Source organism: Triticum urartu, chromosome 5A (assembly GCF_056163025.1).
Source record: "Triticum urartu cultivar PI428250 chromosome 5A, HENAU_Tu73, whole genome shotgun sequence".
Classification (NCBI taxonomy): Eukaryota; Viridiplantae; Streptophyta; class Magnoliopsida; order Poales; family Poaceae; genus Triticum; species Triticum urartu.
In genome coordinates, this window is record NC_141877.1 from 621,980,526 (window position 1) to 621,986,870 (window position 6,345).

Sequence of the window (6,345 nt, forward strand, 5' to 3'; positions counted from 1 at the left end):
TTAGGCCTTTAGTCCCGGTTCTTACACGAACCGGGATAGATGGGCCTCCACGTGGCCGGTGCTGCAAGCCCAGGCAGGAGGGCCCTTGGTCTCGGTTGGTGGCACCAACCGGGACCTAATAGGCGTCCACGCGTCAGCAGCTGGCAGGAGCTGAGGTTTTTGTTTTTTTCTGAAAGGGGGTGGTTTAGGGGGTAATTTAGGGTGTGTTAGCTAGCTAATAGAGAGAAGTGTCCTCTCTTATCTCCGTGCTTGGTTTACCAACGCTACTGTTATGCCAAAACATGGCTTAGATTAAAGTGAAGGCAACATGTGGTGCATGTCAAAAGTAATACTAATCCTAACTTGATCAAGTTTGGATTAGTACTACTTTCGACATGCACCACATGCATGTTGGCTTCACTTCAATCCAATCCATGTTCATTTCACCCACTGATATAATAACTCTTCATGCCCCCATCATGTATCATCATAATAATAAGTCCTACTAATAATCATCATACAACTTCTACTCGTTATTAATAACAAGTCATACGATCATCATCCTCATAGTCATCGAACCAACCCTATTTAATTATTCTAGGCACATGATCATCAATATTCGGTAGGACCTAAATACCCTCTTTAAAGTAAAATAGCATAAAACAATATAGACCCTGACTCTCCATTATGGAGAATGGAGATCATCTTGTCTCCAATTCTTGCGCTTCGCTTCCTTTTGCTTCCAAGAACCTCCTTACGAGTGTCCATACATTTTTTCAATTCTTTTATTAGCATGTCTCCACTTCTTTTAAAAATCCGGTATGGACAGTTGAGATTCGTAGGATGACCTGGCTATATGTTCAAAACATTAAGGCTACCATTCTGATACATCAAATGAGGCACGTAATCCTCTGGGATTATCTGTTGAAAAACATAGTAATAACTTCATAGTTAGTAAATGATGTACTAGTTTTAGAAGTATGCAAAAGATGCACGGATGTCGTAATAGTAAAAAATTTACCAGTGTATCTCCATAGTAGTTACCGTAGTTCAACACGTGCACTAGTGGCACGTATTGACCATAATGTTGAGGAGTTTGATTGTAGATATTATAATTCTCAATATCAGTACAAAATGCGATCAGATGATTTTTCTCCTGATAAGTTAATTCGGAGCCTTCGGTGTAGTAGGTTCTATCTACCATCTTCCTCACATTCTTTGAAGAATGAAAATAAGCTGTCAATGGAAATAAGCTGTCAACTATTTTGAAATGAACAATATAAATTAGCTAATAACTATGTTTGAGAAACTCACATAGCGGTAGAATTGGAGGCATATCAACAAGGACCCAAATGTCCATATTGTCTTGCTCCATTTCAGGATCACCAAGATCCATGGTGACAAGCATATCCTCATGAAAACCATACATCTTGCAAAGTGCTTCCCATTTTTTGCAACCAAAATGGGTTACGCTCTCAGAATTGTACAGCTTTACTTCAAAATCCACACCATGATGGGTCTGCAGGTGAATTTTCTTTGTTTTGAAACTTTCATGGTCTTCAAAACCCATCCTCTCCAAGACATAGCGTCTTGCATGGCATGGGATAAGCTAGTCGAATTGTAAAAGATGAAAATTACATGTTGAAATAGTTGAAGTCATGCTTAATTACGAAAAAAACACTTGTCGTCGTTGCGTACCGTTTCAACATCGAAGGTCTCCTCCAGCTTAATGCTGAAGCGCCGATCTTCGTCCAGGTGAGGCCCGTCGCACAGACCTAGGTCATCGTGGCACCAATCGCACTCCCCCGGGAGACTTTCGTCGTCCGAGTACGACATTTCCTATGTTCATAATTCAAATATTAAACTTACAATTAAATATATGTACTAAAAAACCTAAATTAGATCATTATTATTCCTCACGGGCTGACTATCGGTCTGTCGGGTCTTTTCTTGAAAACTCTCAGCTCACGTGGTGTACATATTCGACCGTCGGTGATGCATGGTAGCTCCTCCTTTCATCCCCGAGTGCATTACACCAAGTTTTCTAGCACACGGGAATGAAGGAGAAGCTACCCCCACGGCAACAACAGGGATTCTTCGTCCTCTCATATATGGTGGAGACTCGACAGACTTAAAGTCAACCCATAATATCGTTTAATTATCTTTCTAAAAAATGACATATCGAGCGCCTGAAATTTGTCGGGACGGAAATATGCATGTTTTTATCTACATCATATGAGCATTCAAACTTGATGGCCATTAGATTTCAATGGTTGAATATATGAGCAAAAACATTTACAAATATCTTATAGGACTCATATGGACATGGAGATTTGGCTAGTCTTGCCTCGAGGTCGGAGGGGGGTCGGTGACGGGGACGACAGCGGGGATGATGGAGGGGCTCCTAGATTTCTGCAAAAACAAAAACCCTATAAGCTATCAACTAATCAAATGCATACGCCTTGCATAGTGCTCTGCAATTTTAGCATTCAAAGTAGGAGTACTTTTCGAATTTGAGCATTCAATAAGCAAAACCAAATCGTAAAATAAAGTAGTATTCAAATTAGCTTGCATTCAATTATAAGAAAAACTACATCATCTCTTGCGTCCGTACATCGTCGAATATTATCACTAATACACCTCGAATACTATCATACATATAGCATCGCTAATACAGCTAGAACCGAAGCACCCGACGGGTATCGGCGCGGGCGGTGGACACCTAAAGAGAAGGAACCATCACAGGATCATAGCTCCAGTGAGATCCCCGAAGAACCTGCCAGGTATTGTCGAACCTGCCCTCCAACGCAACCATGTAGCGGCGGACGTGCTCGTGCTCCTCGCTGACACGGTGGCGTACCACCTCCGCGGTGTCCGGAAACCTCAGCACCGTCACTGGCCCATGCGACCGCCACCAAACAAGGTTCGGGTCAACGACGGGCTGGCTCCTCACCAACCTACGCCCCCTGGAAGTTAGCACCTCGCAATACCAGCCCGACGCGCCCAGTCCCGGACATGCCCCCTCTGATCAAGCAGGCCTCCTTCACCGAGTCGACGGCGAGAATGCGGGATAGGCATCGTCGACGTCGATGCGGGAATAATTGCTTCAACTAAAAAAATAAACTAGTTCTATTAATTTTCTTGTTAAAAATAAACTACTTCTATAGTAAAATAAAGTAGTTTTATTAAATCAAGTAGTTCAACTACTAAGCACTTACTATAAATAATATAAAGTAGTACTTACTAAAGATAAACTACTTCTATATATATTGTAAAATAAAGTAGTTTTACTAAATCAACTAGTTCAACTACTAAGCACTTACTATAAATAAACTAAAGTAGTACTTACTAAAAATAAACTACTTATATAGTAAGATAAAGTAGTTTTAAATTTTAATAAATCAACTAGTTCAACTACTAAGCCCTTACTATAAATAAAATAAAGTAGTACTTACTAAAAATAAACTACTTCTATAGTAAAATAAAGTAGTTTTATTAAATCAACTAGTTCAACTACTAAGCACTTACTATAAATAAAACAAAGTAGTACTTACTAAAAATAAACTAGTTTAACTAGTTCTATTATTTATCGACCCCCCTCATGTCGAAGTTATCGGGGAGGGGGTATATCGACAACGACATACCCGATAAAAAATAAGAAGAGGAAGAAGAAGGAAAAAAAGAGGAGAAGAAGAAAGGAATAGAGGAGATCGAAGAAAAAAAGAAGAAAAAAAGAGGAGAAGAAGAAAGGAATAGAGGAGAAGAAAACTTCTCCTCTATTCCTTTCTTCTTCTCCTCTTTTTTCGTCTTCTTTTTCCCTCTTCTTATTTATTTCTCCTCTTCTTCCTCTCCTCTTCTTCTCCTTCTTCTTCTCCTTCTTCCTCTTCTTATTTCCCTTTTTCCTCTCCTTCTTTTTCTTCTTCTTCTTCTTCTTCTTCTTCTTCTTCTTCTTCTTCCTTCTTCCTTCTTCCTCTTCTCTTCCTTTTCCTTATTTTACTTTTTCCTCTACACTAACCTAAAATGCACTAACCTAAAATCGATATCTACTAACAACCTAAATAAAAAATCTGAAAAACAGGACATATAATGATATATACACACATACATATAATCACACATATACATATAATCTGGAAAAAACATCATAGGGGCGCGGCGGCAGCGGCGGCCAGTGAAGGGAGGGGGAGGGGATCGGGGCGACGCTCACAGCCGGCGCGGCGACGACGTCAGTGCAGGGCACGGCAATGGCGACGAGGAGGCAGGGCCGACAGCGTCAGGGCAAGGGTGGCGTGGGGCGGCGTGGGACGACGTTGGGGCAGGGGGCGGTGGCGCAGCGATGGCGGCGAGGCAGGGGAGCGCGCGGCGACGGCGCCGGGCAGTGGGAAGAAGAACTGAATCGAAATTTTTCGCAAGTGTGGCTTATATAGAAAGAGCATTGGTCCCGGTTCTTGGCACCAACCGGGACCAATGCCACCCTTTGGTCCCGGTTGGTGCTACCAACCGGGACCAAAGGTCTCTTTTGAGCATCCCAAAGGGCGGGAAGCAGAGGCCTTTGGTCCCGGTTGGAGGCACCAACCGGGACTAAAGGGGGGAATTGGTTCCAGTTGGTGCCCCAAACCGGGACCAAAGGTGTGCATTGGTCCCGGTTCGTGGCACCAACCGGGACCAATGTCCTGCGCCTGCCAAAGCCATGGTGCGGTGGGAAGTTTAGTCCCACCTCGCTAGCCGAGGAGCGGCAGGACCTGTTTTATAAGCCCTGCTCCGCCCTCTCCATTGAACTCCTCTGAACTGCAGGCCTCTGGGCCTAATCTCGCACTGCTATGCCTGTGGGCCTGCTAGGCCTTCTGCGGGCCTGAATCCTGGCCCATGGATGGGTTTCCAGTCGTATTTAGGCCGTGGTGGCCTAGTAGGTGGCATTTTTTTAATTTTTTTCCAAGTTTTTTTGTTTTGTTTGTTGCTTTATTTTTTTTATTTTTTTATACTTACAACAAAATACTTACTGTTGTTATTTTTATTTATTTTATTAAGGTTTATTTATTTTATTTTATTTTACTTTGTCTTATTTTCTTTCTACTTATTTATTTCATGAAAGTTTATTTTATTTTATTTTCTACGTATTTATTTTATTTTATTTTGTTTCTACTTATTTATTTCATAAAGGTTTATTTCATTTTATTTTGTTTATACTTATTTATTTTATTTTTTGCTTTTTGTATTTATTTTAATAAAATTCTTTTTGCTTTTAATGTTTTGAATAGAAAATACTATATAATTTTAGTTTCAATAATACTAGAGGTTTATAAAATGCAACATTCAAAGCATTTCAACAAAACATTCAAAGCATGTCAACAAAACAGACAATCTGTTTCGAGATATCAGGGTTTCATACGGAAACTCGTCTGTTACAACAGGCATTTCAAATGAACTAGGAAAAGGTTGAAAGTTGGGATGGTATCATCATAATAGTTGTGGAGAGAAAGTCTTCACTTTTTCTTCGGTTGCGTCCTTTGCTTATTGCGCCATAACCATGGATAATCTTCATCATTTATCAGGATGCTTGGGTCAGCCTTGACTTTGAAGGGAGGAATTTCATAAAACATTTCATAATCTTCGGACATGTCTGTCTTGCCCTCCACTCCCACGATGTCCCTTTTTCCTGAAAGAACTATGTGGTGCTTTGGCTCATCGTATGATGTATTCGCTTCCTTATCTTTTCTTTTTCTCGGTTTGGTAGACATGTCCTTCACATAGATAACCTGTGCCACATCATTGGCTAGGACGAACAGTTCGTCAGTGTACCCAAGATTGTTCAGATCCACTGTTGTTATTTCGTACTGTGGGTCTACCTGTACCCCGCCTCCTTACAGATTGACCCATTTGCACTTAAACAAAGGGACCTTAAAATCATGTCCGTAGTCAAGTTCCCATATGTCCATTATGTAACCATAATATGTGTCCTTTCCCCTCTCGGTTGCTGCATCAAAGCGGACACCTCTGTTTTTGTTGGTGCTCTTTTGATCTTGGACGATTGTGTAAAATGTATTCCCATTTATCACGTATCCTTTGTAAGTCAATGCAGTCGAAGATGCCCCCCTGGACAACGAGTACAGCTCATCACAAACAGTGTTGTCACCTCTGAGACATGTTTCCAACCAACTGCTGAAAGTCCTGATGTGTTCACATGTAATCCTGTCGTCACACTACTCCGGGTGTTTGGAGCACAAACTGCTCTTGTGTTCATCGACATACGGGGTCACCAAGGTAGAGTTCTGTAGGACTACGTAGTGTGCTTGAGACCAAGAATGCCCGTCCCTGCATATTACTGAGTCCCCTCGAAACATGCCTTTTCCAGTCATTCTCCCCTCA